Genomic DNA, 24,929 nt, shown 5'->3' on the forward strand with positions numbered 1-24,929 from the left:
TCTGTTAGGCTCTCTACTCTCTGTTAGATCTCTCTACTCTCTGTTAGGGCTCTCTACTCTCTGTTAGACTCTCTACTCTCTGTTAGATCTCTACTCTCTGTTAGAGCTCTCTACTCTCTGTTAGATCTCTACTCTGTTAGGCCCCTACTCTCTGTTAGGTCTCTTTACTCTCTGTTAGATCTCTCTACTCTCTGTTAGATCTCTCTACTCTCTGTTAGATCTCTCTACTCTCTGTTAGGTCTCTCTACTCTTGTTGGGCTTCTACTCTCTGTTAGGTCTCTCTACTCTCTGTTAGATCTCTTACTCTCTGTTAGATCTTCTACTCTGTTAGATCTCTCTACTCTCTGTTAGATCTCTCACTTCTGTTAGATCTCCTTACTCTCTGTTAGGTCTCTCTACTCTCTGTTAGGGCTCTCTACTCTCTGTTAGGCTCTCTACTCTCTGTTAGATCTCTCTACTTCTGTTAGACTCTCTACTCTGTTAGGCTCTTCTACTCTCTGTTAGGCTCTACCCCCTGTTAGATCTCTACTCTCTGTTAGATCTCTACTCTCTGTTAGACTCTCTACTCTCTGTTAGATCTCTCTACTCTCTGTTAGGCTCTCTACTCTCTGTTAGATCTCTCTACTCTCTGTTAGGGCTCTCTACTCTCTGTTAGACTCTCTACTCTCTGTTAGGTCTCTCTACTCTCTGTTAGATCTCTCTACTCTCTGTTAGATCTCTCTACTCTCTGTTAGGTCTCTCTACTCTCTGTTAGGGCTCTCTACTCTCTGTTAGATCTTCTACTCTCTGTTAGGCTCTCTACTCTCTGTTAGATCTCTCTACTCTCTGTTAGGTCTCTCTACTCTCTGTTAGATCTCTCTACTCTCTGTTAGAGCTCTCTACTCTCTGTTAGAGCTCTCTACTCTCTGTTAGATCTCTCTACTCTCTGTTAGATCTCTCTACTCTCTGTTAGATCTCTCACTCTCTGTTAGGTCTCTCTACTCTCTGTTAGATCTCTCTACTCTCTGTTAGGGCTCTCTACTCTCTGTTAGGTCTCTCTACTCTCTGTTAGGTCTCTCTACTCTCTGTTAGATCTCTCTACTCTCTGTTAGATCTCTCTACTCTCTGTTAGATCTCTCTACTCTCTGTTAGGGCTCTCTACTCTCTGTTAGATCTCTCTACTCTCTGTTAGGTCTCTCTACTCTCTGTTAGAGCTCTCTACTCTCTGTTAGATCTCTCTACTCTCTGTTAGGGCTCTCTACTCTCTGTTAGAGCTCTCTACTCTCTGTTAGATCTCTCTACTCTCTGTTAGATCTCTCTCTCCGTTAGATCTCTCTACTCTCTGTTAGATCTCTCTACTCTCTGTTAGATCTCTCTACTCTCTGTTAGGCTCTCTCTACTCTCTGTTAGATCTCCTCTACTCTCTGTTAGGTCTCTCTACTCTCTGTTAGGTCTCTCTACTCTCTGTTAGGTCTCTCTACTCTCTGTTAGATCTCTCTACTCTCTGTTAGGTCTCTCTACTCTCTGTTAGATCTCTCTACTCTCTGTTAGGACTCTCTACTCTCTGTTAGATCTCTCTACTCTCTGTTAGATCTCTCTACTCTCTGTTAGATCTCTCTACTCTCTGTTAGATCTCTCTACTCTCTGTTAGATCTCTCTACTCTCTGTTAGATCTCTCTACTCTCTGTTAGGGCTCTCTACTCTCTGTTAGATCTCTCTACTCTCTGTTAGATCTCTCTACTCTCTGTTAGGGCTCTCTACTCTCTGTTAGGATCTCTCTACTCTCTGTTAGATCTCTCACTCTGTTAGATCTCTCTACTCGCTGTTAGGGCTCTCTACTCTCTGTTAGATCTCTCTACTCTCTGTTAGATCTCTACTCTCTGTTAGATCTCTCTACTCTGTTAGATCTCTCTCTCTGTTAGGGCTCTCTACTCTCTGTTAGGGCTCTCTACTCTCTGTTAGACTCTCTACTCTCTGTTAGATCTCTCTACTCTCTGTTAGATCTCTCTACTCTCTGTTAGATCTCTCTACTCTCTGTTAGGTCTCTCTACTCTCTGTTAGGTCTCTCTACTCTCTGTTAGATCTCTCTACTCTCTGTTAGATCTCTCTACTCTCTGTTAGGTCTCTACTCTCTGTTAGGGCTCTCTACTCTCTGTTAGATCTCTCTACTCTCTGTTAGATCTCTCTACTCTCTGTTAGGGCTCTCTACTCTCTGTTAGGGCTCTCTACTCTCTGTTAGAGCTCTCTCACTCTCTGTTAGATCTCTCTACTCTCTGTTAGATCTCTCTACTCTCTGTTAGGTCTCTCTACTCTCTGTTAGGCTCTCTACTCTCTGTTAGATCTCTCTACTCTCTGTTAGGTCTCTCTACTCTCTGTTAGGCTCTCTACTCTCTGTTAGATCTCTCTACTCTCTGTTAGATCTCTCTACTCTCTGTTAGGGCTCTCTACTCTCTGTTAGGTCTCTCTACTCTCTGTTAGACTCTCTACTCTCTGTTAGGGCTCTCTACTCTCTGTTAGGTCTCTCTACTCTCTGTTAGGTCTCTCTACTCTCTGTTAGATCTCTCTACTCTCTGTTAGGGCTCTCTACTCTCTGTTAGGTCTCTCTACTCTCTGTTAGATCTCTCTACTCTGTTAGATCTCTACTCTCTGTTAGATCTCTCTACTCTCTGTTAGGTCTCTCTACTCTCTGTTAGATCTCTACTCTCTGTTAGGTCTCTCTACTCTCTGTTAGATCTCTCTACTCTCTGTTAGATCTCTCTACTCTCTGTTAGGGCTCTCTACTCTCTGTTAGGGTCTCTCTACTCTCTGTTAGATCTCTCTACTCTCTGTTAGATCTCTCTACTCTCTGTTAGATCTCTCTACTCTCTGTTAGATCTCTACTCTCTGTTAGGGCTTCTACTCTCTGTTAGATCTCTACTCTCTGTTAGGTCTCTCTACTCTGTTAGATCTCTACTCTCTGTTAGGGCTCTCTACTCTCTGTTAGATCTCTCTACTCTCTGTTAGGGCTCTCTACTCTCTGTTAGAGCTCTCTACTCTCTGTTAGATCTCTCTACTCTCTGTTAGATCTCTCTACTCTCTGTTAGATCTCTCTACTCTCTGTTAGATCTCTCTACTCTCTGTTAGGGCTCTCTACTCTCTGTTAGATCTCTCTACTCTCTGTTAGATCTCTCTACTCTCTGTTAGATCTCTCTACTCTCTGTTAGATCTCTCTACTCTCTGTTAGATCTCTCTACTCTCTGTTAGATCTCTCTACTCTCTGTTAGGTCTCTCTACTCTCTGTTAGGGCTCTCTACTCTCTGTTAGGTCTCTCTACTCTCTGTTAGAGCTCTCTCACTCTCTGTTAGATCTCTCTACTCTCTGTTAGATCTCTCTACTCTCTGTTAGGGCTCTCTACTCTCTGTTAGGTCTCTCTACTCTCTGTTAGGCTCTCTACTCTCTGTTAGATCTCTCTACTCTCTGTTAGATCTCTCTACTCTCTGTTAGATCTCTCTACTCTCTGTTAGATCTCTCTACTCTCTGTTAGGTCTCTCTACTCTCTGTTAGGTCTCCTACTCTCTGTTAGATCTCTCTACTCTCTGTTAGAGCTCTCTACTCTCTGTTAGATCTCTCTACTCTCTGTTAGATCTCTCTACTCTCTGTTAGATCTCTCTACTCTCTGTTAGATCTCTCTACTCTCTGTTAGGGCTCTCTACTCTCTGTTAGGATCTCTACTCTCTGTTAGGGCTCTCTACTCCTCTGTTAGAGCTCTCTACTCTCTGTTAGATCTCTACTCTCTGTTAGATCTCTCTACTCTCTGTTAGATCTCTCTACTCTCTGTTAGATCTCTCTACTCTCTGTTAGATCTCTCTACTCTCTGTTAGAGCTCTCTACTCTCTGTTAGGGCTCTCTACTCTCTGTTAGATCTCTCTACTCTCTGTTAGATCTCTCTACTCTCTGTTAGATCTCTCACTCTCTGTTAGGGCTCTCTACTCTCTGTTAGATCTCTCTACTCTCTGTTAGATCTCTCTACTCTCTGTTAGGGCTCTCTACTCTCTGTTAGATCTCTCTACTCTCTGTTAGATCTCTCTACTCTCTGTTAGACTCTCTACTCTCTGTTAGATCTCTCTACTCTCTGTTAGATCTCTCTACTCTCTGTTAGATCTCTCTACTCTCTGTTAGGGCTCTCTACTCTCTGTTAGATCTCTCTACTCTCTGTTAGGTCTCTCTACTCTCTGTTAGATCTCTCTACTCTCTGTTAGGTCTCTCTACTCTCTGTTAGGGCTCTCTCACTCTCTGTTAGGTCTCTCTACTCTCTGTTAGATCTCTCTACTCTCTGTTAGATCTCTCTACTCTCTGTTAGGGCTCTCTACTCTCTGTTAGATCTCTCTACTCTCTGTTAGATCTCTCTACTCTCTGTTAGGGCTCTCTACTCTCTGTTAGATCTCTCTACTCTCTGTTAGATCTCTCTACTCTCTGTTAGGTCTCTCTACTCTCTGTTAGGTCTCTCTACTCTCTGTTAGATCTCTCTACTCTCTGTTAGGCTCTCTACTCTCTGTTAGATCTCTCTACTCTCTGTTAGGTCTCTCTACTCTCTGTTAGATCTCTCTACTCTCTGTTAGGTCTCTACTCTCTGTTAGGGCTCTCTTCTCTCTGTTAGACTCTCTACTCTCTGTTAGATCTCTCTACTCTCTGTTAGATCTCTACTCTCTGTTAGATCTCTCACTCTCTGTTAGGGCTCTCTACTCTCTGTTAGATCTCTCTACTCTCTGTTAGATCTCTCTACTCTCTGTTAGGCTCTCTACTCTCTGTTAGATCTCTCTACTCTCTGTTAGGGCTCTCTACTCTCTGTTAGATCTCTCTACTCTGTTAGCTCTACTCTCTGTTAGATCTCTCTACTCTCTGTTAGATCTCTCTACTCTCTGTTAGAGCTCTCTACTCTCTGTTAGATCTCTCTACTCTCTGTTAGGATCTCTCTACTCTCTGTTAGGGCTCTCTACTCTCTGTTAGATCTCTCACTCTCTGTTAGGTCTCTCTACTCTCTGTTAGATCTCTCTACTCTCTGTTAGGTCTCTCTACTCTCTGTTAGATCTCTCTACTCTCTGTTAGGTCTCTCTACTCTCTGTTAGGTCTCTCTACTCTCTGTTAGGGCTCTCTACTCTCTGTTAGATCTCTCTACTCTCTGTTAGATCTCTCTACTCTCTGTTAGATCTCTCTACTCTCTGTTAGATCTCTCTACTCTCTGTTAGATCTCTCTACTCTCTGTTAGGGCTCTCTACTCTCTGTTAGGTCTCTCTTACTCTCTGTTAGGCTCTCTCTACTCTCTGTTAGATCTCTCTACTCTCTGTTAGGGCTCTCTACTCTCTGTTAGATCTCTCTACTCTCTGTTAGATCTCTCTACTCTCTGTTAGGGCTCTCTACTCTCTGTTAGATCTCTCTACTCTCTGTTAGATCTCTCTACTCTCTGTTAGATCTCTCTACTCTCTGTTAGGTCTCTCTACTCTCTGTTAGATCTCTCTACTCTCTGTTAGGGCTCTCTACTCTCTGTTAGATCTCTCTACTCTCTGTTAGGTCTCTCTACTCTCTGTTAGATCTCTCTACTCTCTGTTAGGTCTCTCTACTCTCTGTTAGGGCTCTCTACTCTCTGTTAGATCTCTCTACTCTCTGTTAGATCTCTCTACTCTCTGTTAGATCTCTCTACTCTCTGTTAGATCTCTCTACTCTCTGTTAGGGCTCTCTACTCTCTGTTAGATCTCTCTACTCTCTGTTAGATCTCTCTACTCTCTGTTAGATCTCTCTACTCTCTGTTAGATCTCTCTACTCTCTGTTAGGTCTCTCTACTCTCTGTTAGATCTCTCTACTCTCTGTTAGATCTCTCTCTCTGTTAGATCTCTCTACTCTCTGTTAGATCTCTCTACTCTCTGTTAGGTCTCTCTACTCTCTGTTAGATCTCTCTACTCTCTGTTAGATCTACTCTCGTTAGGCTCTCTACTCTCTGTTAGGCTCTCACTCTCTGTTAGATCTCTACTCTCTGTTAGATCTCTCTACTCTGTTAGATCTCTCTACTCTCTGTTAGATCTCTACTCTCTGTTAGATCTCTCTACTCTCTGTTAGATCTCTCTACTCTCTGTTAGGGCTCTCTACTCTCTGTTAGATCTCTCTACTCTCTGTTAGATCTCTCTACTCTCTGTTAGGGCTCTCTACTCTCTGTTAGATCTCTCTACTCTCTGTTAGGGCTCTCTACTCTCTGTTAGATCTCTCTACTCTCTGTTAGATCTCTCTACTCTCTGTTAGGGCTCTCTACTCTCTGTTAGATCTCTCTACTCTCTGTTAGATCTCTCTACTCTCTGTTAGATCTCTCTACTCTCTGTTAGGTCTCTCTACTCTCTGTTAGGGCTCTCTACTCTCTGTTAGATCTCTCTACTCTCTGTTAGATCTCTCTACTCTCTGTTAGGTCTCTCTACTCTCTGTTAGATCTCTCTACTCTCTGTTAGATCTCTCTACTCTCTGTTAGATCTCTCTACTCTCTGTTAGGGCTCTCTACTCTCTGTTAGGTCTCTCTACTCTCTGTTAGATCTCTCTACTCTCTGTTAGATCTCTCTACTCTCTGTTAGATCTCTCTACTCTCTGTTAGGTCTCTCTACTCTCTGTTAGGGCTCTCTACTCTCTGTTAGATCTCTCTACTCTCTGTTAGATCTCTCTACTCTCTGTTAGGAAGCTCTCTACTCTCTGTTAGATCTCTCTACTCTCTGTTAGGGCTCTCTACTCTCTGTTAGATCTCTCTACTCTCTGTTAGATCTCTCTACTCTCTGTTAGATCTCTCTACTCTCTGTTAGATCTCTCTACTCTCTGTTAGGGCTCTCTACTCTCTGTTAGGTCTCTCTACTCTCTGTTAGATCTCTCTACTCTCTGTTAGATCTCTCTACTCTCTGTTAGGGCTCTCTACTCTCTGTTAGGGCTCTCTACTCTCTGTTAGATCTCTCTACTCTCTGTTAGATCTCTCTACTCTCTGTTAGGGCTCTCTACTCTCTGTTAGATCTCTCTACTCTCTGTTAGGGCTCTCTACTCTCTGTTAGATCTCTCTACTCTCTGTTAGATCTCTCTACTCTCTGTTAGGGCTCTCTACTCCTGTTAGGCTCTCGAATCTCTCTACTCTCTGTTAGATCTCTCTACTCTCTGTTAGGCTCTCTACTCTCTGTTAGATCTCTCTACTCTCTGTTAGATCTCTCTACTCTCTGTTAGGTCTCTCTACTCTCTGTTAGATCTCTCTACTCTCTGTTAGATCTCTCTACTCTCTGTTAGATCTCTCTACTCTCTGTTAGGGCTCTCTACTCTCTGTTAGATCTCTCTACTCTCTGTTAGTGCTCTCTACTCTCTGTTAGATCTCTCTACTCTCTGTTAGGGCTCTCTACTCTCTGTTAGGGCTCTCTACTCTCTGTTAGGTCTCTCTACTCTCTGTTAGATCTCTCTACTCTCTGTTAGATCTCTCTACTCTCTGTTAGATCTCTCTACTCTCTGTTAGATCTCTCTACTCTCTGTTAGAGCTCTCTACTCTCTGTTAGATCTCTACTCTCTGTTAGGTCTCTCTACTCTCTGTTAGATCTCTCTACTCTCTGTTAGATCTCTCTACTCTCTGTTAGGGCTCTCTACTCTCTGTTAGGCTCTCTACTCTCTGTTAGATCTCTCTACTCTCTGTTAGATCTCTCTACTCTCTGTTAGATCTCTCTCACTCTCTGTTAGGGCTCTCTACTCTCTGTTAGATCTCTCTACTCTCTGTTAGATCTCTCTACTCTCTGTTAGGGCTCTCTACTCTCTGTTAGATCTCTCTACTCTCTGTTAGACTCTCTACTCTCTGTTAGATCTCTCACTCTGTTAGGTCTCTCTACTCTCTGTTAGGGCTCTCTACTCTCTGTTAGGGCTCTCTACTCTCTGTTAGATCTCTACTCTCTGTTAGATCTCTCTACTCTCTGTTAGGCTCTCTCTACTCTCTGTTAGATCTCTCTACTCTCTGTTAGGTCTCTCTACTCTCTGTTAGATCTCTCTACTCTCTGTTAGGTCTCTCTACTCTCTGTTAGGGCTCTCTACTCTCTGTTAGGGCTCTCTACTCTCTGTTAGATCTCTCTACTCTCTGTTAGATCTCTCTACTCTCTGTTAGGGCTCTCTACTCTCTGTTAGGGCTCTCTACTCTCTGTTAGATCTCTCTACTCTCTGTTAGATCTCTCTACTCTCTGTTAGAGCTCTCTACTCTCTGTTAGATCTCTCTACTCTCTGTTAGGTCTCTCTACTCTCTGTTAGACTCTCTACTCTCTGTTAGGGCTCTCTACTCTCTGTTAGACTCTCTCTACTCTCTGTTAGATCTCTCTACTCTCTGTTAGATCTCTCTACTCTCTGTTAGGGCTCTCTACTCTCTGTTAGGGCTCTCTACTCTCTGTTAGATCTCTCTACTCTCTGTTAGATCTCTCTACTCTCTGTTAGGGTCTCTCACTCTCTGTTAGATCTCTCTACTCTCTGTTAGGTCTCTCTACTCTCTGTTAGGGCTCTCTACTCTCTGTTAGGGCTCTCTACTCTCTGTTAGATCTCTCTACTCTCTGTTAGATCTCTCTACTCTCTGTTAGATCTCTCTACTCTCTGTTAGGGCTCTCTACTCTCTGTTAGGGCTCTCTACTCTCTGTTAGATCTCTCTACTCTCTGTTAGATCTCTCTACTCTCTGTTAGATCTCTCTACTCTCTGTTAGATCTCTCTACTCTCTGTTAGATCTCTCTACTCTCTGTTAGGGCTCTCTACTCTCTGTTAGATCTCTCTACTCTCTGTTAGGGCTCTCTACTCTCTGTTAGATCTCTCTACTCTCTGTTAGGTCTCTCTACTCTCTGTTAGGGCTCTCTACTCTCTGTTAGATCTCTCTACTCTCTGTTAGATCTCTCTACTCTCTGTTAGATCTCTCTACTCTCTGTTAGATCTCTCTACTCTCTGTTAGATCTCTCTACTCTCTGTTAGATCTCTCTACTCTCTGTTAGGGCTCTCTACTCTCTGTTAGATCTCTCTACTCTCTGTTAGGGCTCTCTACTCTCTGTTAGGGCTCTCTACTCTCTGTTAGAGCTCTCTCTACTCTCTGTTAGATCTCTCTACTCTCTGTTAGATCTCTCTACTCTCTGTTAGGGCTCTCTACTCTCTGTTAGGGCTCTCTACTCTCTGTTAGGGCTCTCTACTCTCTGTTAGATCTCTCTACTCTCTGTTAGATCTCTACTCTCTGTTAGATCTCTCTACTCTCTGTTAGGGCTCTCTACTCTCTGTTAGGGCTCTCTACTCTCTGTTAGGGCTCTCTACTCTCTGTTAGATCTCTCTACTCTCTGTTAGACTCTCTCTACTCTCTGTTAGGTCTCTCTACTCTCTGTTAGATCTCTCTACTCTCTGTTAGGGCTCTCTACTCTCTGTTAGATCTCTCTACTCTCTGTTAGATCTCTCTACTCTCTGTTAGATCTCTCTACTCTCTGTTAGATCTCTCTACTCTCTGTTAGATCTCTCTACTCTCTGTTAGGGCTCTCTTCTCTGTTAGGGCTCTCTACTCTCTGTTAGGGCTCTCTACTCTCTGTTAGATCTCTCTACTCTCTGTTAGGGCTCTCTACTCTCTGTTAGGGCTCTCTACTCTCTGTTAGATCTCTCTACTCTCTGTTAGATCTCTCTACTCTCTGTTAGATCTCTCTACTCTCTGTTAGGCTCTCTACTCTCTGTTAGATCTCTCTACTCTCTGTTAGGTCTCTCTACTCTCTGTTAGATCTCTCTACTCTCTGTTAGGGCTCTCTACTCTCTGTTAGATCTCTCTACTCTCTGTTAGGTCTCTCTACTCTCTGTTAGGTCTCTCTACTCTCTGTTAGGGCTCTCTACTCTCTGTTAGATCTCTACTCTCTGTTAGATCTCTCTACTCTCTGTTAGATCTCTCTACTCTCTGTTAGACTCTCTACTCTCTGTTAGATCTCTCTACTCTCTGTTAGGGCTCTCTACTCTCTGTTAGGTCTCTCTACTCTCTGTTAGATCTCTCTACTCTCTGTTAGATCTCTCTACTCTCTGTTAGGTCTCTCTACTCTCTGTTAGATCTCTCTACTCTCTGTTAGATCTCTCTACTCTCTGTTAGGGCTCTCTACTCTCTGTTAGGTCTCTCTACTCTCTGTTAGATCTCTCTACTCTCTGTTAGATCTCTCTACTCTCTGTTAGGTCTCTCTACTCTCTGTTAGACTCTCTACTCTCTGTTAGGTCTCTCTACTCTCTGTTAGATCTCTCTACTCTCTGTTAGGGCTCTCTACTCTCTGTTAGGGCTCTCTACTCTCTGTTAGATCTCTCTACTCTCTGTTAGATCTCTCTACTCTCTGTTAGATCTCTCTACACTCTGTTAGATCTCTCTACTCTCTGTTAGATCTCTCTACTCTCTGTTAGGGCTCTCTACTCTCTGTTAGGTCTCTCTACTCTCTGTTAGATCTCTCTACTCTCTGTTAGATCTCTCTACTCTCTGTTAGATCTCTCTACTCTCTGTTAGATCTCTCTACTCTCTGTTAGGGCTCTCTACTCTCTGTTAGGTCTCTCTACTCTCTGTTAGGGCTCTCTACTCTCTGTTAGGTCTCTCTACTCTCTGTTAGGTCTCTCTACTCTCTGTTAGATCTCTCTACTCTCTGTTAGGACTCTCTACTCTCTGTTAGAGCTCTCTACTCTCTGTTAGATCTCTCTACTCTCTGTTAGATCTCTCTACTCTCTGTTAGATCTCTCTACTCTCTGTTAGGTCTCTCTACTCTCTGTTAGATCTCTCTACTCTCTGTTAGATCTCTCTACTCTCTGTTAGGGCTCTCTACTCTCTGTTAGATCTCTCACTCTCTGTTAGGGCTCTCTACTCTCTGTTAGATCTCTCTACTCTCTGTTAGATCTCTCTACTCTCTGTTAGATCTCTCTACTCTCTGTTAGATCTCTCTACTCTCTGTTAGGGCTCTCTACTCTCTGTTAGGTCTCTCTACTCTCTGTTAGATCTCTCTACTCTCTGTTAGGTCTCTCTACTCTCTGTTAGATCTCTCTACTCTCTGTTAGATCTCTCTACTCTCTGTTAGATCTCTCTACTCTCTGTTAGGGCTCTCTACTCTCTGTTAGGACTCTCTACTCTCTGTTAGATCTCTCTACTCTCTGTTAGATCTCTCTACTCTCTGTTAGATCTCTCTACTCTCTGTTAGATCTCTCTACTCTCTGTTAGGGCTCTCTACTCTCTGTTAGATCTCTCTACTCTCTGTTAGATCTCTCTACTCTCTGTTAGATCTCTCTACTCTCTGTTAGATCTCTCTACTCTCTGTTAGATCTCTACTCTCTGTTAGGGCTCTCTACTCTCTGTTAGATCTCTCTACTCTCTGTTAGATCTCTCTACTCTCTGTTAGATCTCTCTACTCTCTGTTAGGTCTCTCTACTCTCTGTTAGGGCTCTCTACTCTCTGTTAGATCTCTCACTCTCTGTTAGATCTCTCTACTCTCTGTTAGGTCTCTCTACTCTCTGTTAGATCTCTCTACTCTCTGTTAGATCTCTCTACTCTCTGTTAGATCTCTCTACTCTCTGTTAGATCTCTACTCTCTGTTAGATCTCTCTACTCTCTGTTAGATCTCTCTACTCTCTGTTAGACTCTCTACTCCTGTTAGATCTCTCTACTCTCTGTTAGGTCTCTCTACTCTCTGTTAGATCTCTCTACTCTCTGTTAGATCTCTCTACTCTCTGTTAGATCTCTCTACTCTCTGTTAGGGCTCTCTACTCTCTGTTAGATCTCTCTACTCTCTGTTAGATCTCTCTACTCTCTGTTAGATCTCTCTACTCTCTGTTAGGGCTCTCTACTCTCTGTTAGATCTCTCTACTCTCTGTTAGATCTCTCTACTCTCTGTTAGAGCTCTCTACTCTCTGTTAGATCTCTCTACTCTCTGTTAGGGCTCTCTACTCTCTGTTAGATCTCTACTCTCTGTTAGGTCTCTACTCTCTGTTAGATCTCTCTACTCTCTGTTAGATCTCTCTACTCTCTGTTAGGGCTCTCTACTCTCTGTTAGGGCTCTCTACTCTCTGTTAGATCTCTCTACTCTCTGTTAGATCTCTCTACTCTCTGTTAGATCTCTCTACTCTCTGTTAGATCTCTCTACTCTCTGTTAGGGTCTCTCTACTCTCTGTTAGGGCTCTCTACTCTCTGTTAGGTCTCTCTACTCTCTGTTAGATCTCTCTACTCTCTGTTAGGGCTCTCTACTCTCTGTTAGAGCTCTCTACTCTCTGTTAGATCTCTCTACTCTCTGTTAGATCTCTCTCTCTGTTAGGGCTCTCTACTCTCTGTTAGGTCTCTCTACTCTCTGTTAGATCTCTCTACTCTCTGTTAGATCTCTCTACTCTCTGTTAGGGCTCTCTACTCTCTGTTAGATCTCTCTACTCTCTGTTAGGTCTCTCTACTCTCTGTTAGGGCTCTCTACTCTCTGTTAGATCTCTCTACTCTCTGTTAGATCTCTCTACTCTCTGTTAGATCTCTCTACTCTCTGTTAGGGCTCTCTACTCTCTGTTAGGACTCTCTACTCTCTGTTAGGGCTCTCTACTCTCTGTTAGATCTCTCTACTCTCTGTTAGGGCTCTCTACTCTCTGTTAGGGCTCTCTACTCTCTGTTAGGGCTCTCTACTCTCTGTTAGATCTCTCTACTCTCTGTTAGATCTCTCTACTCTCTGTTAGATCTCTCTACTCTCTGTTAGATCTCTCTACTCTCTGTTAGGGCTCTCTACTCTCTGTTAGATCTCTCTACTCTCTGTTAGATCTCTCTACTCTCTGTTAGATCTCTACCTCTCTCTGTTAGGGCTCTCTACTCTCTGTTAGGGCTCTCTACTCTCTGTTAGGGCTCTCTACTCTCTGTTAGATCTCTCTACTCTCTGTTAGGTCTCTCTACTCTCTGTTAGATCTCTCTACTCTCTGTTAGGACTCTCTACTCTCTGTTAGGGCTCTCTACTCTCTGTTAGATCTCTCTACTCTCTGTTAGATCTCTCTACTCTCTGTTAGATCTCTCTACTCTCTGTTAGGGCTCTCTACTCTCTGTTAGGGCTCTCTACTCTCTGTTAGGGCTCTCTACTCTCTGTTAGATCTCTACTCTCTGTTAGATCTCTACTCTCTGTTAGATCTCTCTACTCTCTGTTAGGCTCTCTCTACTCTCTGTTAGATCTCTCTACTCTCTGTTAGGTCTCTCTACTCTCTGTTAGGGCTCTCTACTCTCTGTTAGATCTCTCTACTCTCTGTTAGGACTCTCTACTCTCTGTTAGATCTCTCACTCTCTGTTAGGGCTCTCTACTCTCTGTTAGATCTCTCTACTCTCTGTTAGGGCTCTCTACTCTCTGTTAGGACTCTCTACTCTCTGTTAGGTCTCTCTACTCTCTGTTAGGGCTCTCTACTCTCTGTTAGGTCTCTCTACTCTCTGTTAGGGCTCTCTACTCTCTGTTAGATCTCTCTACTCTCTGTTAGTCTCTCTCTTGTTAGGCTCTCTACTCTCTGTTAGGTCTCTCTACTCTCTGTTAGATCTCTCTACTCTCTGTTAGGGCTCTTACTCTCTGTTAGGGCTCTCTACTCTCTGTTAGATCTCTCTACTCTCTGTTAGATCTCTCTACTCTCTGTTAGATCTCTCTACTCTCTGTTAGGTCTCTCTACTCTCTGTTAGGGCTCTCTACTCTCTGTTAGATCTCTCTACTCTCTGTTAGATCTCTCTACTCTCTGTTAGGGCTCTCTACTCTCTGTTAGATCTCTCTACTCTCTGTTAGGTCTCTCTACTCTCTGTTAGGGCTCTCTACTCTGTTAGGGCTCTCTACTCTCTGTTAGGGCTCTCTACTCTCTGTTAGGGCTCTCTACTCTCTGTTAGGGCTCTCTACTCTCTGTTAGGGCTCTCTACTCTCTGTTAGGGCTCTCTACTCTCTGTTAGGTCTCTCTACTCTCTGTTAGATCTCTCTACTCTCTGTTAGGGCTCTCTACTCTCTGTTAGGGCTCTCTACTCTCTGTTAGGTCTCTCTACTCTCTGTTAGGGCTCTCTACTCTCTGTTAGGTCTCTCTACTCTCTGTTAGATCTCTCTACTCTCTGTTAGGTCTCTCTACTCTCTGTTAGGGCTCTCTACTCTCTGTTAGGCTCTCTACTCTCTGTTAGATCTCTCTACTCTCTGTTAGATCTCTCTACTCTCTGTTAGATCTCTCTACTCTCTGTTAGGTCTCTCTACTCTCTGTTAGGTCTCTCTACTCTCTGTTAGGGCTCTCTACTCTCTGTTAGGGCTCTCTACTCTCTGTTAGGGCTCTCTACTCTCTGTTAGATCTCTCTACTCTCTGTTAGATCTCTACTCTCTGTTAGGGCTCTCTACTCTCTGTTAGGGCTCTCTACTCTCTGTTAGGGCTCTCTACTCTCTGTTAGGGCTCTCTACTCTCTGTTAGATCTCTCTACTCTCTGTTAGATCTCTCTACTCTCTGTTAGATCTCTCTACTCTCTGTTAGATCTCTCTACTCTCTGTTAGGGCTCTCTACTCTCTGTTAGATCTCTCTACTCTCTGTTAGATCTCTCTACTCTCTGTTAGATCTCTCTACTCTCTGTTAGATCTCTCTACTCTCTGTTAGATCTCTCTACTCTCTGTTAGGGCTCTCTACTCTCTGTTAGGGCTCTCTACTCTCTGTTAGGGCTCTCTACTCTCTGTTAGATCTCTCTACTCTCTGTTAGGGCTCTCTACTCTCTGTTAGATCTCTCTACTCTCTGTTAGGGCTCTCTACTCTCTGTTAGGGCTCTCTACTCTCTGTTAGATCTCTCTACTCTCTGTTAGATCTCTCTACTCTCTGTTAGGTCTCTCTACTCTCTGTTAGGGCTCTCTACTCTCTGTTAGGGCTCTCTACTCTCTGTTAGATCTCTCTACTCTCTGTTAGATCTCTCTACTCTCTGTTAGATCTCTCTACTCTCTGTTAGGTCTCTACTCTCTGTTAGGGCTCTCTACTCTCTGTTAGGGCTCTCTACTCTCTGTTAGGGCTCTCTACTCTCTGTTAGATCTCTCTACTCTCTGTTAGATCTCTCTACTCTCTGTTAGGGCTCTCTACTCTCTGTTAGATCTCTCTACTCTCTGTTAGGGCTCTCTACTCTCTGTTAGATCTCTCTACTCTCTGTTAGGGCTCTCTACTCTCTGTTAGATCTCTCTACTCTCTGTTAGATCTCTCACTCTCTGTTAGACTCTCTACTCGCTGTTAGGGCTCTCTACTCTCTGTTAGGGCTCTCTACTCTCTGTTAGATCTCTCTACTCTCTGTTAGATCTCTCTACTCTCTGTTAGATCTCTCTACTCTCTGTTAGGGCTCTCTACTCTCTGTTAGGGCTCTCTACTCTCTGTTAGGTCTCTCTACTCTCTGTTAGATCTCTCTACTCTCTGTTAGGGCTCTCTACTCTCTGTTAGGGCTCTCTACTCTCTGTTAGATCTCTCTACTCTCTGTTAGGGCTCTCTACTCTCTGTTAGAGCTCTCTACTCTCTGTTAGGGCTCTCTACTCTCTGTTAGGGCTCTCTACTCTCTGTTAGGGCTCTCTACTCTCTGTTAGATCTCTCTACTCTCTGTTAGATCTCTCTACTCTCTGTTAGATCTCTACTCTCTGTTAGGGCTCTCTACTCTCTGTTAGGGCTCTCTACTCTCTGTTAGCTCTCTCTACTCTCTGTTAGAGCTCTCTACTCTCTGTTAGGGCTCTCTACTCTCTGTTAGATCTCTCTACTCTCTGTTAGGACTCTCTACTCTCTGTTAGGGCTCTCTACTCTCTGTTAGGGCTCTCTACTCTCTGTTAGATCTCTCTACTCTCTGTTAGATCTCTCTACTCTCTGTTAGATCTCTACTCTCTGTTAGGGCTCTCTACTCTCTGTTAGATCTCTCTACTCTCTGTTAGATCTCTCTACTCTCTGTTATGGCTCTCTACTCTCTGTTAGGGCTCTCTACTCTCTGTTAGATCTCTCTACTCTCTGTTAGGGCTCTCTACTCTCTGTTAGATCTCTCTACTCTCTGTTAGATCTCTCTACTCTCTGTTAGGGCTCTCTACTCTCTGTTAGGGCTCTCTACTCTCTGTTAGGGCTCTCTACTCTCTGTTAGGGCTCTCTACTCTCTGTTAGATCTCTCTACTCTCTGTTAGGGCTCTCTACTCTCTGTTAGATCTCTCTACTCTCTGTTAGGGCTCTCTACTCTCTGTTAGGGCTCTCTACTCTCTGTTAGGGCTCTCTACTCTCTGTTAGGGCTCTCTACTCGCTGTTAGTGCTCTCTACTCTCTGTTAGGGCTCTCTACTCTCTGTTAGATCTCTCTACTCTCTGTTAGATCTCTCTACTCTCTGTTAGGGCTCTCTACTCTCTGTTAGGGCTCTCTACTCTCTGTTAGAGCTCTCTACTCTCTGTTAGGGCTCTCTACTCTCTGTTAGGGCTCTCTACTCTCTGTTAGGGCTCTCTACTCTCTGTTAGGGCTCTCTACTCTCTGTTAGATCTCTCTACTCTCTGTTAGATCTCTCTACTCTCTGTTAGGGCTCTCTACTCTCTGTTAGGGCTCTCTACTCTCTGTTAGAGCTCTCTACTCTCTGTTAGATCTCTCTACTCTCTGTTAGGGCTCTCTACTCTCTGTTAGATCTCTCTACTCTCTGTTAGAGCTCTCTACTCTCTGTTAGATCTCTCTACTCTCTGTTAGGGCTCTCTACTCTCTGTTAGGGCTCTCTACTCTCTGTTAGAGCTCTCTAATCTCTGTTAGAGCTCTCTACTCTCTGTTAGGGCTCTCTACTCTCTGTTAGGGCTCTCTACTCTCTATTAGGGCTCTCTACTCTATGTTAGATCTCTCTACTCTCTGTTAGATCTCTCTACTCTCTGTTAGATCTCTCTACTCTCTGTTAGATCTCTCTACTCTCTGTTAGATCTCTCTACTCTCTGTTAGGGCTCTCTACTCTCTGTTAGATCTCTCTACTCTCTGTTAGATCTCTCTACTCTCTGTTAGGGTTCTCTACTCTCTGTTAGGGCTCTCTACTCTCTGTTAGGGCTCTCTACTCGCTCTTAGGGCTCTCTACTCTCTGTTAGGGCTCTCTACTCTCTGTTAGATCTCTCTACTCTCTGTTAGATCTCTCTACTCTCTGTTAGGGCTCTCTACTCTCTGTTAGGGCTCTCTACTCTCTGTTAGAGCTCTCTACTCTCTGTTAGGGCTCTCTACTCTCTGTTAGGGCTCTCTACTCTCTGTTAGAGCTCTCTACTCTCTGTTAGGGCTCTCTACTCTCTGTTAGGGCTCTCTACTCTCTGTTAGATCTCTCTACTCTCTGTTAGATCTCTCTACTCTCTGTTAGGGCTCTCTACTCTCTGTTAGGGCTCTCTACTTTCTGTTAGGGCTCTCTACTCTCTGTTAGAGCTCTCTACTCTCTGTTAGGGCTCTCTACTCTCTGCTCTCTTTTAGGGCTCTCTACTCTCTGTTAGAGCTCTCTACTCTCTGTTAGGGCTCTCTACTCTCTGTTAGGGCTCTCTACTCTCTGTTAGATCTCTCTACTCTCTGTTAGATCTCTCTACTCTCTGTTAGGGCTCTCTACTCTCTGTTAGGGCTCTCTACTTTCTGTTAGGGCTCTCTACTCTCTGTTAGAGCTCTCTAATCTCTGTTAGAGCTCTCTACTCTCTGTTAGGGCTCTCTACTCTCTGTTAGGGCTCTCTACTCTCTGTTAGGGCTCTCTACTCTCTGTTAGATCTCTCTACTCTCTGTTAGATCTCTCTACTCTCTGTTAGGGCTCTCTACTCTCTGTTAGATCTCTCTACTCTCTGTTAGATCTCTCTACTCTCTGTTAGGGCTCTCTACTCTCTGTTAGGGCTCTCTACTCTCTGTTAGGGCTCTCTACTCTCTGTTAGAGCTCTCTACTCTCTGTTAGAGCTCTCTACTCTCTGTTAGGGCTCTCTACTCTCTGTTAGGGCTCTCTACTCTCTGTTAGGGCTCTCTACTCTATGTTAGATCTCTCTACTCTCTGTTAGGTCTCTCTACTCTCTGTTAGATCTCTCTACTCTCTGTTAGGGCTCTCTACTCTCTGTTAGATCTCTCTACTCTCTGTTAGATCTCTCTACTCTCTGTTAGGGCTCTCTACTCTCTGTTAGGGCTCTCTACTCTCTGTTAGGGCTCTCTACTCTCTGTTAGGGCTCTCTACTCTCTGTTAGATCTCTCTACTCTCTGTTAGGGCTCTCTACTCTCTGTTAGGGCTCTCTACTCTCTGTTAGAGCTCTCTAATCTCTGTTAGAGCTCTCTACTCTCTGTTAGAGCTCTCTACTCTCTGTTAGATCTCTCTACTCTCTGTTAGGGCTCTCTACTCTCTGTTAGATCTCTCTACTCTCTGTTAGAGCTCTCTACTCTCTGTTAGATCTCTCTACTCTCTGTTAGGGCTCTCTACTCTCTGTTAGGGCTCTCTACTCTGTTAGAGCTCTCTAATCTCTGTTAGAGCTCTCTACTCTCTGTTAGAGCTCTCTACTCTCTGTGGAATGTGTTGTTGGTTGACCTCCCAATATGGCTGTCTGCTTTGGAGAGGAGCCTAGTGACTGCTATCTGCTGCACTGTTATTAACACCTCACACACCTGACCTCACACAAACACAAAACCACACAAGCACACATACACACACACACACACACAAACAGACACACACATATATACACACTCACTGGGTGAGAGAACGCAAACTGGCAGGAGATTCAGTGAGCCACTGGCTTGAGAAGATGGGGAGAAAGAGAGATGGAGAGATGAGAGATAGGGAGGGAGAATTAGATAGATGGAGAGATTGAGAGATAGGGAGGGAGAATTAGAGAGATGGAGAGATTGAGAGATAGGGAGGGAGAATTAGAGAGATGGAGAGATGAGAGATAGGGTTGGAGAATTAGAGAGATGGAGAGATAGGGAGGGAGAATTAGAGAGATGGAGAGATTGAGAGATAGGGAGGGAGAATTAGAGAGATGGAGAGATGAGAGATAGGGTTGGAGAATTAGAGAGATGGAGAGATAGGGAGGGAGAATTAGAGAGATGGAGAGATGAGAGATAGGGAGGGAGAATTAGAGAGATGGAGAGATGAGTGATAGGGAGGGAGAAAGAGAGATGCATGGACATCCTCCTATCATTGGTACTAGATAAGGTTATGTTTTGTGCTGCCTGCCTGGGTCTGGAGGGATGGATGGATGGATGCAGGTTACTGATGATTGCCAGGCATTGTAGTAGTGTATTTATAGATGCTCTCCTTGCTTGTTCTTCTCTAATCTTCACATTACACTACAACTGAACCACTCATTTTCTAGCTCTGCATCACACACACACACACACACACACACACACACAGCCCACTGTTCACACACTGGTTGAATTAACGTTGTTTCCATATAATTTCAATGAAATGACTTTGAACCAACGTGGAATAGACGTAGACTTGACGTCTGTGCCCAGTGGGAGATCTCTTTACCATCAGACGCTGAAGGACCACATTATCTGCTGCAGTGGAAACCCAATGCCTCGCATTCACACATTCTGTCAGGATAAAGCCCCACTAGACCAGACTGATGTCCTGGTTGTATGTAGGCCAAGGACCAGACTGATGTCCTGGTTGTATGTAGGCCAAGTACCAGACTGATGTCCTGGTTGTATGTAGGCCAAGGACCAGACTGATGTCCTGGTTGTATGTAGGCCAAGGACCAGACTGATGTCCTGGTTGTATGTAGGCCAAGTACCAGACTGATGTCCTGGTTGTATGTAGGCCAAGTACCAGACTGATGTCCTGGTTGTATGTAGGCCAAGTACCAGACTGATGTCCTGGTTGTATGTAGGCCAAGGACCAGACTGATGTCCTGGTTGTATGTAGGCCAAGGACCAGACTGATGTCCTGGTTGTATGTAGGCCAAGGACCAGACTGATGTCCTGGTTGTATGTAGGCCAAGTACCAGACTGATGTCCTGGTTGTATGTAGGCCAAGTACCAGACTGATGTCCTGGTTGTATGTAGGCCAAGGACCAGACTGATGTCCTGGTTGTATGTAGGCCAAGGACCAGACTGATGTCCTGGTTGTATGTAGGCCAAGGACCAGACTGATGTCCTGGTTGTATGTAGGCCAAGGACCAGACTGATGTCCTGGTTGTATGTAGGCCAAGTACCAGACTGATGTCCTTGCACCAGACTGATGTCCTGGTTGTATGTAGGCCAAGGACCAGACTGATGTCCTGGTTGTATGTAGGCCAAGGACCAGACTGATGTCCTGGTTGTATGTAGGCCAAGGACCAGACTGATGTCCTGGTTGTATGTAGGCCAAGTACCAGACTGATGTCCTGGTTGTATGTAGGCCAAGGACCAGACTGTAGTTCTGGAGGACGACATTCTCTCTCTCTCTCTGTCTGTCTGTCTCTCTCTCCCTCTCTCTCTCTCTTTCTCTCTCTATCTCTGTCTCTGTCTCTCCCTCTCTCTCTCTGTCTCTCTCTCTCTCTCTCTGTCTGTCTCCCTCTCTCTCTCTCTCTCTCTCTCTCTCTCTCTCTCTCTCCCCCCCCCTCTCTCTCTCTCTCTCTCTCTCTCTCTCTCTGGGGGGGTTTATTTCTGTTTGTCAGAAATAGAAGATTAATCCCCTGAAATGAGCAGCTCTGAGAATCTTCACCCCTCCCTCAATCCATTTCTCATGCGTCACTCCGGCCTCTCATCCTGCTGCTGGCACTTGAGCCTCCTGTGTGTGTGTGTGTGTGTGTGTGTGTGTGTGTGTGTGTGTGTGTGTGTGTGTGTGTGTGTGTGTGTGTGTGTGTGTGTGTGTGTGTGTGTGTGTGTGTGTGTGTGTCTTTGTACCATCACAGGTTCATCTTTGGCTGGATGTTATTTGTCTTTGATTGAAATATATTTGAGCCCGTTAGTCCGTTGAAAGCATAGAGGATAGGCCTTGGCCTTGGGAAGTGAGACATTCTGAGGTTGCTATGAAGCTGTGAGCAGTGAATAATGCTGATGACAGAGATGATCTGGATCAGACTCTATGTTCTGAGTGCTAGACAGCCAGGTGATGTGATGTGATGATGCGTTTCCTGCCACGGAAGGAAGTGGTGAAGGAAGTGTGTGTTAGCCTGTTGAGTGACACGCCGTCTGATCTCTCTTCCGCTCCCCGCTGCGGCCCGTTCGTTCTCTCGCTCTGGATGACGTCACTCCTGCGTGTGTGTGTCCCTGAGGTGTGATGGGAACACTGTGGGGATGGCTTGGGTCAGGTCGGGTCCAGAGTGATGGATCAGGATGGGAAAACCATTGAACAGGAACAGGTAGAGTCAACACAGAGGAGAGGAGTGAGGGACAGATCACTGAACAGTGGCATCCTTCTGAACTCTCACACTGTAGAAGGCTGTGAAGCCCACACATCAGTCTACACTATCCCTGATGCAGGGAAACAAATACAATTCACATTGAAGAATGAAGTGAGCTTTATGCAACATGTTTCTCACTCCCTCCATCACAGCTGTGTGTTGGTCTGAACTCTGACGTAACCACAGGTTTGGGGCTGAGTTAAATCACACTAGTCTTCTCATGGTCTTGCCAGAAACCTGGACTCAGGTCTGTATCGTCTGTGTCAGTATGTGTGAGGGAGTAGCTTGAAGACTGACCAATGTGCTTCTGTGTCTCCAGGGAGCATGTTTGAGTGACAAGTGAAGGAGGAAGTGGGATCTCTGAAGCTCCTCCCCCTGCTGGTGGAGTCCCTGTACATCTGGACCAGAGACCCCTTTACTCAGCAGGACAGGTACAGCTTTGTGTGTGTGTGTGTGTGTGTGTGTGTGTGTGTGTGTGTGTGTGTGTGTGTGTGTGTGTGGACCAGTTCTGTTAGTTTTACCACTACAGTTTTCACATGGCTAAATAGTCATCCATCATTGACTGGACTAGGTCAATATGACACAGAGAGACTGATAGAAGTCTCCTGGGTCAAACTGCTCAGAGAGGTGTGTGTGTGTGTGTGCAAAGCCTCAGAGATGTAGTCACCACACCCCAATTACAAGTTGTGTTAAAAGAGCAATTACACAGTAATCATAGAGGCCAGGGTGGAGGAGAGTTGTGGTGTAGAAGGCTGCTTGTTGTGTGTGTTGCTGCTAGGAAACATCCTCACAGTGACAGTAATGTATATTGATTCCAGTCCTAAAATGCCTGACTGATTTGAGATTGAAGTGTTTCATTCCACTTTGCATTGGTGCCAAGCTTTGCAACAGTAATCAATTTGACAGTGCTTTTATTTTGCCTTAGTGGGCAGTTTCTCTCTCTTTCCTCCTCCCTCTACCTCCCTCCCTCTCTCACTCCCTCTACCTCCCCCTCTCACTCCCTCTACCTCCCCCTCTCACTCCCTCTACCTCCCCCTCTCACTCCCTCTACCTCCCCCTCTCACTCCCTCTACCTCCCTCCCTCACTCCCTCTACCTCCCCCTCTCACTCCCTCTACCTCCCCCTCTCACTCCCTCTACCTCCCTCCCTCACTCCCTCTACCTCCCCCTCTCACTCCCTCTACCTCCCCCTCTCACTCCCTCTACCTCCCCCTCTCACTCCCTCTACCTCCCTCCCTCACTCCCTCTACCTCCCCCTCTCACTCCCTCTACCTCCCCTCTCACTCCCTCTACCTCCCCCTCTCACTCCCTCTACCTCCCTCCCTCTCTCACTCCCTCTACCTCCCCCTCTCACTCCCTCTACCTCCCCCTCTCACTCCCTCTACCTCCCCTCTCACTCCCTCTACCTCCCCCTCTCACTCCCTCTACCTCCCTCCCTCTCTCACTCCCTCTACCTCCCCCTCTCACTCCCTCTACCTCCCCCTCTCACTCCCTCTACCTCCCCCTCTCACTCCCCTCTCACTCCCTCTACCTCCCTCCCCTCTCTCACCCTCTCTACCTCCCCCTCTCACTCCCTCTACCTCCCCCTCTCACTCCCTCTACCTCCCTCCCCCTCTCACTCTCTACCTCTCTCTACCTCCCTCCCCTCTCTCTACCTCCCTCCCCTCTCACTCCCTCTACCTCCCCCTCTCACTCCCTCTACCTCCCTCCCCCTCTCACTCTCTACCTCTCTCTACCTCCCTCCCCTCTCTCTACCTCCCTCCCCTCTCACTCCCTCTACCTCCCTCCCCTCTCTCTACCTCCCTCCCCTCTCACTCCCTCTACCTCCCTCCCCTCTCTCTACCTCCCTCCCCCTCTCACTCCCTCTACCTCCCTCCCCTCTCTCTACCTCCCTCCCCTCTCACTCCCTCTACCTCCCCCTCTCACTCCCTCTACCTCCCTCCCCCTCTTACTCTCTACCTCCCCCTCTCACTCCCACTATCTCTCTCCCCCTCTCTCTACCTCCCTCCCCCTCTCACTCTCTCTACCTCCCTCTCACTCTCTCTACCTCCCTCCCCCTCTCACTCTCTCTACCTCCCTCTACCTCCCTCCCCCACTACCTCACCCTCCTCTCTCTGTGTGTGTACAGTAAGTCTGAGCTCTTGACCCCCACGAGGTTCTGACCTGAAACTTACCCGTAGCCGTGTCCTAGAGAGAGACTGATTCAGAAGTGTGTGTGTGTGTGTGTGTGTGTGTGTGTGTGTGTGTGTGTGTGTGTGTGTGTGTGTGTGTGTGTGTGTGTGTGTGTGTGTGTGTGTGTGTGTGTGTGTGTGTGTGTGTGTGTGTGTGTGTTAGGGCTGTGACGGTCGTGGAATTTCGGATGACAGTAATTGGTCAGTCAAACAACTGCGTCTCCGTAATAACCGTCCGAATAGCAAAACATTTTTTGGGGGGGACACATTTTCTCCTCTCCTCTGCTCTTGACTGCATGTGCTGCCATAGAAATAGAATGAGTAGAAAGGGCATAATGGGTGGACTGGCAGGAATTGCGAGTGTACCCATAGGAGCAAAACAGGAAGTAAAAACAGGAAGTAAAAGCAGGAAGTAAAAGCAGGAAATGTAACCTGTGATTTGCTGATTCAACTGACTAGGGATGTGCATCTCTCCTTACAACATGATTTGATACACATCTAGATTCACGGACTCCGATATGATACAGGAACGATACGTTTCAAAGTAAAAGTATCGGTGTGATTCGGTTTGAATAGGGGAAGGAATTGATGTGATGGATTAACATTTGTTGCATGAACATTAATTTTCCATCTGCATTCACATCTGATACTGACTGAGATTAGTAGCTCATCCTCTCTGTGAAGGAGCCGTCTGAGCGGACTTCTCTGAGTCTACTACTACTACTATCACATGGGGGGGGCAATATTCATTTAGTCTGCCCCCTTTGGATCTGACATCACCATCAAATGTATTGACCTGTGAATATCTATGGCATAGACAGTTAATATAGCAGAGCTTTGGATTTCAACAGCGAATGGTTTTGACCGTTTAGTTACGGAGGAGAGCAGGTCTTCTCCTGCTCATACTCAGACCATAGGCCTACAGTGCAGCTCCAAAAAATGATTGCAGTCCTAGTTATGAAATTACACCTTTATCATGTTCATGTAAAAATGAAAGCAAAACTACCAAATCAATGTGTTATGATGAATCTAGCAATCTCCAAGGCCCAATCAGCAGTAAGATGTGTAGTCTGTAGGATGTGAGTTGTGCCCACTCTGGTAGCCAACACAAGTCTGTCACTAAAACACAATTTTCTACTGTGCATTTGGTAACAATGGCCCAGCAAATTACACCCAACTAATAAAGCCTATGATTTGATATTGCGAAAGCCATTTTACAAGCATTTGAATGTTGAAGGCGCCGTGCAGATACAGGAGGCTCAGTTTGGTGTGAACAGCTGTGCTCTGTATGCACAGTTGTAATCTGACTTGGAGATCAATGACTGTCATAATCATTTCCTTGTTTAGTTCAATAGGCTGCTGAAGGACAGGACTCGTCTAATAAGTCACAAAAGATTCAAGATATTTTCAGAGGGGGAAATAAAATGATATGAGTAAACAACGTCAGTGAACTGGCGCTTCGTAACGTTTCAATCGTTTTTCTG

At 45.3% G+C, this 24,929-nt stretch overlaps 1 protein-coding gene across 2 annotated transcripts in view; it reads left to right on the forward strand.

Moving 5' to 3' along the window:
- Nucleotides 1-24,929, forward strand: part of LOC106593364 (polypeptide N-acetylgalactosaminyltransferase 1) — a 171,651-nt gene that overhangs the window by 91,218 nt on the left and 55,504 nt on the right. For both annotated transcript variants that reach the window (XM_045712912.1, XM_045712911.1), the window contains one exon: nucleotides 21,595-21,706. The gene's annotated coding sequence lies outside the window, so the exon portion shown is untranslated. The remainder of the gene's footprint in view (nucleotides 1-21,594; nucleotides 21,707-24,929) is intronic.

Source organism: Salmo salar, chromosome ssa02 (assembly GCF_905237065.1).
Source record: "Salmo salar chromosome ssa02, Ssal_v3.1, whole genome shotgun sequence".
Classification (NCBI taxonomy): Eukaryota; Metazoa; Chordata; class Actinopteri; order Salmoniformes; family Salmonidae; genus Salmo; species Salmo salar.